This window comes from Prionailurus bengalensis, chromosome D2 (assembly GCF_016509475.1).
Source record: "Prionailurus bengalensis isolate Pbe53 chromosome D2, Fcat_Pben_1.1_paternal_pri, whole genome shotgun sequence".
Classification (NCBI taxonomy): Eukaryota; Metazoa; Chordata; class Mammalia; order Carnivora; family Felidae; genus Prionailurus; species Prionailurus bengalensis.
The window spans coordinates 28,900,573-28,913,284 of NC_057351.1; the positions used below are offsets into that span (position 1 = coordinate 28,900,573).

General features: G+C 35.5%; 1 protein-coding gene across 1 annotated transcript in view; it reads left to right on the forward strand.

The window, feature by feature from the left end:
• The first annotated feature begins 5,124 nt into the window (after positions 1-5,124).
• MYPN (myopalladin) overlaps positions 5,125-12,712 on the forward strand; it is a 106,245-nt gene continuing 98,657 nt past the window's right edge. The window contains exon 1 of the mRNA XM_043596466.1: positions 5,125-5,234. The gene's annotated coding sequence lies outside the window, so the exon portion shown is untranslated. The remainder of the gene's footprint in view (positions 5,235-12,712) is intronic.

Sequence of the window (12,712 nt, forward strand, 5' to 3'; positions counted from 1 at the left end):
AGCTGACATTCAAATAGGCATAAGCCTGAAAAAATCACATGTAATGTGGTCCTTGACCAGTATGTGGGGATGTGTCCATGCCTTTGAAATTACAGTGTAAGTGCTCCAGTTACCACACTTTCTAAACAGAGAAAGTGCTCAAAACACCCTGGGGTTTTATTTTATGTGTCTGTGACAGCAAAGAATAAAAACTGTTAAACAAAATCTTAACTGTGTGATAAACTATATGCTTTAAAATTAATTTTATCCCACAGCAATCATGAGATGAGGATTCTCTCAGTCCAATTAATAATGAACACTACCAAAGCAATATAATATGAAGTATGGGATCTATACTTATATGAATTTTTTAAGTCTGTGTTTTCTTTAAAAAAAAAAAAACTACTGGGGCACCTGTGTGTCTCCTTCACTTAGGCGTCTGACTTTGGCTCAGGTCATGATATCACAATTCATGGGTTTGAGCCCCATGCCAGGCTCTCTACTGACAGCTCAGAGCCTAGAGCCTGCTTCCAATTCTATGTCTCCCTGTCTCTTTGCCCTCCCCTGCTTGCACTCTGTCTCTCAAAAAAAAAAAAAAAAAAGTAGCAATAAAGAGAAGAATCTCAACTCAGCTTAACAGTCAAACTTTTGGGTAGCAAATAGAATTATTTTGTTGCTACTGATTTCAGAGACTGTTATAAAGATATTGGAGGATGGAAAGTTCTAATTTAGCTGTTAGAAATATGAAATCTTGAAAATTTGCTTTATTTTGTTCCTTGTCCTAGGTCCCACACCACCTAAATCATTAATATAACCATCAAGTCAAAGGGCAAGATTATATATATATAGATATATATACATACACATACACGTATGGATACATACATATATACATAACTATGCATATATATTTTTTATAAGTATATATTTTTAAGTGACATGTCTTACTGCCCTCAAACAGGATCAGAACTAAAATTAATTATACCTACAGGTCTTTGTCAAATTAACAGTACTACTTCTTTGAACAGAAATTAGCTACCGCATCATTATCTTCATCTATTTAATCTTTTATTAATAACTTTCAAAGTAATGGTATAAAAGAAACAGCCTTGCTATGTATCTTAATCGATTTTCACTTTTTATAAGGGGAACTGATAACATATTTCAGATTCTTAATTAAGCATTAGAAATCTTCTGAAGGCAGCACAGAGGACTGCAAAATTAAGGAGATGGAAAAAGCTTTTTAAACTCCCTCTCAAAAAAACAAAGATAGATAGATACATAGATAAACTCCCTCTCAACACACACATACAACTCGTATACTCTAGAACCAACTGATGGTTGCCTTCAACGTACTGTAATTTTTATACTTATTGACTGCAAATTTTTTTAAAAATGTGTAGTGCTACTCATGCTTTCTCTTTGGAAAAATAAAAAGATTGTCATAGCTGGGATCAGAAATAAATAAAACAGACATTTTTATGGACAGATTTTCATTACGGTTTGAAAATGTTATTATTATAGTCTCAATGTAAGATCTTACAGCCTGAAGGAACAGTTGAGCAGTAGTGACAAGGAAGGACAGAGTGTTCCTAGAAGACAAATTATAGTTGCCACCTCCACATTGCCTAAATACAGTTTAACCACATTAAAATGACAGAAATGTTTGTCCAAGAAGAATGTCATGCAGTTCAAGCTGCTGTTTTACTTTTAAAAAAAGAAAGAAACTACCCTTTGTAAACACATGGATATTAAAAGTTGAAGTGTTGTGTGCTGTTCACTTTTAGCAAATAACAACCTCATCTGTTCAGTTTCAAACTGCTCCCATTCTCAAGTTCTGATAGTGTTGACAATAAAATAGAAATCCTGTGGAATGGTGAATGTTAAAATTGTTCTTAATGTGGAAAACATCTTTTTTAAAATTTAATGGGGCTCCTGGGTAGCTCAGTCAGTTAAGCATCTGACTCTTGATTTGAGCTCAGGTTATGATCCCAGGGTCATGGAGATCAAGCCCTGTGTCAGGCACCACACTGAGTGTGGAGCCTGCTTAAGATTCTCTCTCTCTCCCTCAGCTCCTTTCCCCCACTCTCTCTCTAAAAAAATAACAAAATTTAAGGTACTGCATCATCAGAGAATCTACTTGCACACTAAATTAATCTATGGTAAGGGTGAAATATTTTACCATCCTTCTCTAACTTAGTTACAAATAGACTGGGTAAGATGGTTTATTTTATTTAACCTAAAAACTCTTCTGTTTATAATTTAAATTTGTTTAGTATGAAAAATTCTCATAAAATAGGTTTATTTTAAAATATTAATGCTTATTGTTAATAATTCAAACAAGGTACAAAGAATAATCATCAGAAATACCACCTTAGGAGATACACGTGGCTAACATTTTATCAAACATTATTCTGATATTCTTCCCTACTCCAAAGTATATTGTACACTCACAGAGGTCAATGTAAGTTTATTTAATGGATCTTGGAGCTTTGTAACCTATTTTTACTTACCAGGGTGCTAAGGACCTCTTTCCAAGTATTGGGGAGCTTAAAGTTCACATAGAAGACATACCCAGATCATAAAACTACAGGGTGAACTATCCACAAATGTGAATAAATAATAGATATGTTCAGTCTTCTTCTGTTCAAACTGAATAAAAATCTTTTTTCCAGTGTTATTAAAATAGAATTGGCATATAACATTGTGTAAGTTTAAGGTGTACAATGTGATGATTTGATACACATGTGTATTGTGAAATGATTACCACAATAAGATTAATTAACACCTCTGTTACCTCAAAACATCTTGCCAACTTGAATGTATTCAGATATGTTGTTATACTAATAGTCATGATATGTGTTTTGACCACCTAGAATTGACTTCTCCAGGTTCTTCAACCCTTCTGGCTCCATAGAATAGCAAAATGTTTTGTGGGGTATAAAGGAGAGCCTTGAGATACTGCTTAGCATATCCATCTTGTCTACTACACTTGCATGTTTATATTCTTTATGTTAATATGCAATTTGTCTGATTATACCAATAAATACGAAGACATAGTTGCCTTGTGGCCATAATTATTTAAACTTTCATCCCTCCTACCAGCACCTCAGTTCCAACTGTCCAACCTAGACTTGGACTTCTGCCATAGACTGTGGGCTCTTTGGCCCATCCACACAACCACTGGCATGGTATTTCTAAAATGCAGATTTGATCATATCTCCTTAAAATTTTTTATCATCTAGGTATTTAACATCTTATATAATCTTAACCTCCTCTGCAACCTCATACCAACCACATCCTCCAAATCATACCTTATCTTTATTTTACGAGCTCTGAAAAATTCTCTCTTAGGGGTGCCTGGTGGCTCAGGCAGTTAAGCGTCCAACTCGATTTCAGCTCAGGTCGTGATCTCGAGGTTCGTGAGTTCAAGCCCCACGTCCCTGCTTGGGATTCTCTCTATCTCTCCCTTTCTCTCTCTCTCTGCCCCACTCCTGCTCGCTCTCTCTCTCTCTCTCTCTCAAAATAAATAAGTTCTTTCTCATACCATCCCACATTTTCATGTTATTTCTTTAACCTAGTGATATTAACATTTTTCAAGACTCAGCTCAAGCAGTACTTTCCTTTTGAAGACTTGCCCTGTCTGTGACAGTTGGGAGAACCCCATCCTCTCTGATGCCATCCTGTGTTATAGAACTTGCCACTTAACAGCATTATCAATTGCCTGCCTTCTCCCTCACTAGACTGCTAGCTCACAAGGTCAGGAACTTGGATCTTTTCATCCTTGTATTCTGAAGAATAAATGAATATAAATTGTTTCATATTTGTCAGAAGCTCTAATTGGCATAATTTTTATCTTTGAATAATAAAATATGAGAAATAAATTGTTACAAAAATGTTGTTGTACAAAATCTTTCAAAACTGTGTCTCCAGGGAAGAAAGATATTTAAGAAACCCTCAGTGGAGAAGATAGAATATGTATATAATAAATATCCATTAAATATTTGTTAATTGAGCAGTTGTTCCTTGTTTAGATTATAATCTTTCTAAGGGAGGGACCTGCATTGTACTTTGTTTATATTTCTTCCAGTGCCTAGTAGAGTAGTATATTCATAGAATAATCTGAAGTCCAGTTTTACTGATTAACTGAATGAGTGAAACCATTGATTGCATCAAAACAAGTCTCAACAGGAATTTATAAGCCCTGCCTCTTTGAATCTTTATGTGTATTGAAATATCTTGTAAGTTCTTTGAAGACAGGGACTCTATCTTATCAATTTTTGTATTCCTAGGCCTTAACAGCACAGAATACAGTAGAAGTTTGATAAGTCTCTGTTATCAAGATTACATTAGTGAAATACACATCTGCTTTGGCTTATTATTGTATCTCTATGATCTAGGGCAACCTCTTTTTTTAATAATTACATTTAAAAATTTTTAATTCCAGTACAGTATACAGTGTTATATTAGTTTCAGATGTGACTCAATAGTTCTATACATTACTCCATGCTCATCAAGGTAAGCGTACCCTTTTTTTTAATACATTTTTTTAAAGTTGATTTTTGAGAGAGACAGAGCATGAGAGGGGGAGGGGCAGAGAGAGAGGGAGACACAGAATCTGAAGCAGGCTCCAGGCTCTGAGCTGTCAGCACAGAGCCCGACATGGGGTTCAAACCCACAAACCACAGGATCATGACTTAAGCCGAATTTGGATGCTTAATGGACTGAGCCACCCAGGTGCCCCAAAGTGAATGTACTCTTAATCCCCTTCACCTGTTTCACCCATCCCTAATGCAACATCTTATCCACAGTAAAAACTCAGGAAATATTTTTTGTATAAAAAGGATTTCGTATCTGGCTACTGGAAGGTACAATTAATCCAATATAAAAAAGTTTTCCTCGTTCCCTTGGATTCAGAAATAAATTCAGATTAAAGTAAGCATAATTCTGAAAGATGTCTTATTTATTACTATGAAATAGCTCAACTTCACAGAGGTGGAAAGGTGGAGAAGAAGGGAGAGAAGTTGGAAACAAACAAGTGAGGCTCATAGAAGAAAATAGCTTCTCCAAGGGGAGCCACATGCTCTGATACCCATGGCAGCCGCATGAGGAAGCAGCCTAAAATTAGCAGAATGGGCAAGCCCAGGAAGGGAAAGCCACAGAAGCTTGCCCTGCCCTCAATAAGTGAAGTGAAGGGCCGGGAGCCCTGGGGGAACCCTCCTTAGCCCATGGAACTCCACTGCAGTTTGTGTGAGGTAAGGCCCTCCTTTGGAACTCACCTTGGGAGGTAAAGCAAGAGACTTCCTAAAGGGGATATCCAGTCAATTGAAAGCTTTAATATTGCCTAGTAAAGAGGTGCCTCCAGGAATCTAATGATTAATAGAGCAATAAGAGTATTCTTATATCCATCCTCACACAAGGTATTCAACTGAACCACCCCTTTTTACCTTGTTGAATTGAGGCTCTCTAGGGTATGTAGATGCTGTTCTGTGTTTTGTTTTGTTTTGTTTTGTTTTGTTTTGTTTTTAGGTGTTGGAGTAAAGGGAGGAGTCTGTCCTTAAAAAAATTGTAAAACCATGTGGAAGAGGAGTAAAGAAAAGGTACCCCCAAGTGGCATAAAAAATGGATGAGATACTATAGAACCAAAAAGGAAAGATCAGAGATAACACAAATAGGACTCAGTGAGCAACAGTGTGCATTTTTCATAGATGAAGCACAGAGTGGTTGAGCTGGCTGAGGGCAGACAACAGAATCCTGGAGGGGGGCCAGGATTTTCTCAGTGTTATTATTTCATAAGAAGAGATCAGTGATTTATTTTATGATGCACGTATGTTATTCCCAGTGGGGGTATTCATCTATCATTCTCCATGATTTCTGTGAGTTCCTGTTTTCTGGAGATTTCATTTTTATATTTACCTATTGCTTTTTGAAGTTACAATCATTAATGGTAAAAAATTCCTATGCTATTAAAAGGGTGTCTCACAGGGTTGATCTGAAAGGATTGAATGCAATTGGACAGCAGAAATTCAGAACTACTGAAAAATTACAACTGTATTGAAATATAATTCACATACCACACAATGAACCTATTTGAAGTGTACAGTTCAGTCGCCTTTAGATTATTTACAGAATTTTACAATCATTGCCACAGTTTTAGAACATTTCATCACCCCCTGCCACAAAAACAAAAACAAAAACAAACTCATACCCAAAAACAGCCACTCCTTTTTTCAACCAACACTTGCCTCTGCCACAGCTCTAGGCAACCATGGATCTACTTTCTGTTTCTATAGAGTTGCCTGTTCTGGACATTTCATTTAAATGTAATCATACAGTATGTAGTCTTCTGTAAGCTTTTTGGGAGGGTCAGGGGTAATGTTTAAATGTGTAGCTACAAAGAAGAGAACTCTTTTCCACTGGGAGTATTAACCATTGGTTCATCCTAAAGGAGAACTGTCATTGCCTCCAGCCTCCATTGAGAGTGAGCGTTTATAGCCCATTACTCTAAGATTATTCAGTTATAGTGGCACTTCAGTGCTATATGTAATTATGTGATTAATAAATGCTTTTCAGTAAGGATCATTTTTAGTTCAAGATAATCTTGGATATGACCTGATGGGGTGAAGCGCAACACTTCAAGATATCATTAGATGGTACACGTCTAAATAATAAATAATAGTAAATAATAAATGAAGTAAGATGTAGTGTGTCTAGAACACTGCCCGGCAGGTATTAGATTCTTAGTAAATAGCCATATTTTCCTCTACCCTACTTTCAATGTCAAACATTTGCTCATACTATAAAACATACAGAGCAGATTTGAAGAAAATCAATCTTAACCTAGCAGAGTGCTTTAAACATACTAGTTACTCAATAAATGCTTCTTAAAACAAAGAAGGAAGATACAGTCATGGATGTGAGCATTTTACAGCTATGATATTATTTCATAAAGGCTGTGGAAAACAGTTTCATATGCTGGACTAGGAGGCACCAATTATAATTCCAAGTTTAGGCTGATATCAACTTCAGTCTTGGATAACTGACTTACTTTCTCTGATTCTCAATTTATCTACGACTCCAGACTGAGAATGATATGTTGGATCACAGCTAAAATGCCATCCCCATTGTTCATACTGTGGAAATATCTTATGGCAAGGTCTCCAAGACACTCTGCCCTGTATTTATTTCATGCTAAAGGTCACACACTGAATTATAAGATTGCTTCTTAGGGAAGTCCATTTAGTTGTCCTAAGATCTTATGGCTTGTAATTACCTTGATAAAATCACTAGGTTCTATTACCTGGCCTTCAACTGTCCAAACTCAGAAACCTAATTTGTTTTTCAAAATTTCTTACAGCAATCCAGTCCTTTAGCAAAGTACTTACATTAACCAAACTCCCACAAAAGTAATACAGCATCCAACATTCCAATTTGTTAATTTACCAGAAAGATGGCTTTAGAGCAAACCAAATGTTATATTCTCCTATCAACTTTTTTCTCTAGAAGAAAATCTATTAGGGGTGCCTGGGTGGCTCGGTCAGCTAAGTGTTCGACTTCGGCTCAGGTCATGATCTCACGGTTCATGGGTTCAAGCCCCGCATAGGGCTCTGTGCTGACTGCTTGCTCAGAACCTGGAGCCTCCCCCGCTCACGCTCTGTCTCATTCTGTCTCTCAAAAATAAATAAATGTTAAAAAATAAATAAAAAATTAAAGACAGAAATCTATTTTAAAAAAATAATAAATTTAAATCAGAATGCTGCTGCAGGAGCATGGATTGGTACAAAGCAGGTAATTGGCCACAGCATCTGGCAGCTTTGGCCTGGGGCTCCCAGCACCGCTGTCAGGAACAGACAGGACTCTCTCTTGACTGAACACTGCTGATTGTTTCTTCTTTGATTTCCCTTTCTTACTTGTCACTCTGATCACTTCCTCAGATATAGATATAGATGTAGATGTAAATACAGATAAAATGTAGACATGTATTTATATTTATATTCACACATATTTTTGATAGATACATAACATCAATTAGGCTATAGCCAAATTTTGCTCTTTTTTTCTTCTGGTGTCCTTGGAATTTTTTTTGTTTTTGTTCCTGGTGTTTTGTTTTGTTTTGGATTTTTGGGGTTTTTTTGCCTTTAAGGGATACTTTTACTATTTTTCTCTTTATAAATATAACACATTCTTATTAGAAGCATTTAAAAAGTACAGCTGAGAAAAAATAGGAGAGAAAAACCTTCCATAATTCCACTACCTAAATATAACCATTTAACATTTTGGAATATTTTACTTCAGAATTTTACAAAATAAGAGTCATATTATAAACACTGTTTTGAAGACTGCTTTTTTTGTTACATTTTACATATCATAATTATCTTTCTATGTTAAAAAATGTATGCTTTGGGGGCACCTGGGTGGCTCAGTAGGTTAAATATCCAACTTCAGCTCAGGTTATGATCTAGCAGTTCACCAGTTCAAGCCCCACATCAGGCTCTGTGCTAACAAACAGTTCAAAACCTGGAGCCTGCTTCCAATTCCGTGTGTGTCTCTGGCTCTCTGCCCCTCCCCTACTCACTCCCTGTCTCTCTCAAAAATAAATAAAAACATTTTAAAAAGTATGCTGCCTTTAATTTTTTTGCTTTTACAAACAGTTCTTTATGAACATCCTTAGAACTATATTGGAATGATAGTTGTTCTGAAAGTGTCTAAATTTACATGCATTAGTCATTGTATGCTGATTTTCTATTTTAATTTTCGGAGTGTTTGAGGTGCTCTGCTGATACCTCCATGTGTTTCCTGTAATATAAAATTCTATCATATTTATATATCACTTTCAAAGGTTTTTGTTTTTATCTCACATTTAGAATGTAAATACTTTACATGTATATTTGTAAACTCCTGAAATAAACAAAACATCTTCTTCACTTTTCAGTAACTGAAAAGATGAATTAACTGAAGCCTATAGAATGATTTGCTCAAGGTCATATAGCTAGAGAGAGAGAGATGGAGTTAGAACCCGCTTTTTTTCTTAGGTCAGTGATTTACAGCTTGTGGTTAAGACCCCCAGACAGCCATGGAGCAATTATAATTGGTCCACAAATCCATGTGTACATTTGTACATTCTGTCTGAAAACAGAATAAACATATAATTTACTAGATAGTATTACAATTAATAAAACATAAATTTGTTGGAAATAAGTATTAAATTAATGGTTGCTTCTTGATGTGTATTGTCTAAATCAATACATTAAAAATTAAATTTATTATCACTCAAGAGATCCACAACATTTTTTAAATTAAATTTACATTGGATTGAAAGTGGGAGATACGAGACTTTTTTTAAGTTTATTTACTTATTTTGAGAGAGAGAGAGAGAGAGAGGGAGCGTGCACGTGCGTGTACCAGCCTGGGAGGGGCAAAGAGAACCCCAAGCAGGCTTTCCGCTATGAGCACAGAGCCCCATGTGGGGCTTGATCCCATGAACCATGAGATTATGACCTGAGCTGAAATCAAAGGTTGGACACTTAACTGACTGAGCCACCCAGGTGTCCTCACAATACTTTTTAATTCCTCCTTGTATTTAAAAGAATTAGGAAACTGCTTTTAGCTTTGCTGTAGTTCGCTGTGTTTGCTCTCACATATTATAAAGTGCCTTTCAACTCTTGACAAAACCATGCTGTAAAAATATAGCCAGCAGTATTTTATCACAAATAAAAATCCCCTTGTGATATGTAAATTGTGCTGCCCTGAAATAATCTTACTGGGTCTTGTTCTTTAGAACTTTCAAAGAAAACAAACAAACAAACAAAATAAGTGGTTACAACTGTGTAAAGATGAAAGGAGGTGAGACATGAAAGGCATGCCAATGACTCTTTCTTGCCATAGTTTGCAGAATTGTCCTGGGCACTGGCAAGGTAGAAGATCCAATCATAAATCACATCACAGCCTGGAGGCCCCTGTCTCCTATCCGAAGTACAAGCCATTTCACAACTCTACAAACTCAGACTACCTAGAACTAGCCTACTGTAGACCCTCAAGGCAGAATCCTTACACTTCAGAGACTGATGAGAAATGAACAATTTAAGAAAATTTCCCCTAAGCTTTCTTTAAAAACACAAAAAGATTTTTGCGTGTTCATAATAGGTTACCTGGAACTGTAAGGGGTCAAATTTATAGGAATAAAAAATAAAATGGTTGCCAGGGCTAGATGTAAAGGGGAATGAGGGGTTATTGTTTCATGGGTACAGAGTTTCAGTTTTGCAAGATGAAAAAAGTTCTGGAGATGGAAGGTGGTGATGATTATGCAACATTAATGTACTTAATACCATACACTTAAAAATGGTTAAAATGGTAAATTTATGTTATGTATATGTTACCACAATTAAAAATAAGTAAATTTGGGGGGCACCTGGGTGGCTCAGTAGGTTAAGCGTCTAACTCTTGACTTCCACTCAGGTCGTAATGTCATGGTTCATGAGATCAAGCCCCATGTCAGTCTCTCTCTCTCTCTCTTTCTCTCTATCTCTCTCAAAAATAAATAAACATTACAAAATTATTAAAAAATATATCTAAATCTGATTTATCTTATTATGCATGATCTTTCTATGCATTCAACATTAGTCTATTAGATAATTCAGAATCATGGAAAAACTCAGATATTCCTTACTTCCCTACCTTCCTCCTGTCTAAATCACTTAGCCTTAATAATTCTTTTGTTAGCCTAAGTTGAATACCAATATTATGCTGACATCCTTTTTTACATGAGATGAGAAATAAGATATTTACCAGTACCCTCAATTATTATTTTCTTGTCATAAAGCACATACCATAGAGTGGATATACTGCTCTGATATTTGTCACCACTCTACTTATTTGGCTAAAGAAGGCTCGTTTGATACCTGGGTTGTCAGATCAAATTATAATTTAAATCCTTTAGCTATGTTTAGCCCATTGGCAGTGGGTGAGTTGAGAATTTAGAATTCAGAAGCAGATGGTTTAGGAACACGGTAACTAGATATGAAGCATTTTACCTCTATGTCATTGGTTTGAATCTGAACTTGGTTGATCACTATTGGTGTTCTATACAACATGTAAGTGATCTGATTTGAATCCCTAAGGCACAGCACCCCATGTTACAAAAACTCATCACTCTTGGCACTAATTGGCATTCTTGTTGTCAGCGTCAGGAGAGAAGCCAAGGACTGAATCAGTCTGGAAACCTGAACTGCTGTGTCTGAGTCATCAGTCTAGGAGGCTCATTCAGCCTTTGGCCTTTCCTTTGGGTTCACAGCTTAGCACAACCATGTCTACTTCACTCCCTGTGACTTCACAAAGCTAGATTAACAGATAAATACTTAAAATATATCTTTTTATAATGAAAATGTGAGTCATGGTGGTTAACATTTATTGGCCACTTGCTAGAAGCTAGGCACTGTTCTAAGAGTACTAACTCACTTAATTCTCACAGCAGTCCAATGATGTAGAAACTATTATTTCCTCCATTTTTTAGAGATGAGGAAACAGATTAAATAATTTGCCTAATGATTCTCAGATAATGAGTGATGTAGTTGGAAGCCAACTCTCAATACGATTATTCTCTGCCTAATTATCGCATTTATTTGATTTTTTTTTTTACCATTTTACTATACCACAATATATTGTTTTTAATTCTGTGTGCAAACCAAGAAGCATATATTAATGTCTCAACTTTAAAATTATTCATCTCTCTGTACTAGTTATTATTATTATTTGTTTCTGAGAGAGGTGATGAATCTTTTCTTAAATTTGATTCATGTGCATCATTATTCTAAGTTTAAGGTACTTAAAGATATTGATTTTACAATTACTTTTCTGCTCATCTATTTTTTCATTGTTTGAGCTAAACATTACCTGAACTTGGAAACATTCTCTCACCTTATCTTTCTAAATTAATAGAGGAGAGATAATCAAATAAAATAAAACCTGTCAATCACTCTATCCCAATGTAAATATAATAAATGATCACCCAAATCTCACAGTTGCTATTCATGCCAGATAAGATGGCAGATAAGAATATTTTTGAAAATCTGGTCTCTATTTTATGAGATTTCCCAGTAGTTAAGGAGAAAGTTTTTAGTACATTGAAATGAATGACCTTTAAAATAAAGTTCGTGAGCAAATAGATCGTTTTAATGAATAACATAAAATCATTGGTTCTCATGAATACTCTCCTAAGACTCAGTAATTTTGCTATAACTACCATCTAGAAATAGAAAATTATCTATAATTACTTTTTATGTTTCTTTAAGTTGCCATCTATACTCAGTTACTCAAAGCATGATGTCTCATTTGGCATATACTTATTGTTCCAACTTTGCCAACAGATAAAGCTTGGGGTGTCCCCCCAAATAACTCTTATTGAATTAAATTAATAAGGTGACTTGGCAATCGGGGTTTTACTGCTAACACATATCTACATGTAGTATGGGAATTCTAGTGCTTAATTTTCTTCTGTACAAAATAATCATAATAAAGACTTCAAGGGCAAGTACTGTTGGTTTGGTTTCATATTTGTTGTTGTTTTTATTAAAGCCTGATTACCAATATGTGATGGTAAATAACCTCAAAAAGATGAAAGGCTAAGCATACACCTACTTAAAATATAGTAACCATATGGTCTCTCGTGTCTAATTTCACTACATCTAGTAATTTGCAGATAGAGATGCACAGAGGGACTTGTCATTTATTTATTTAT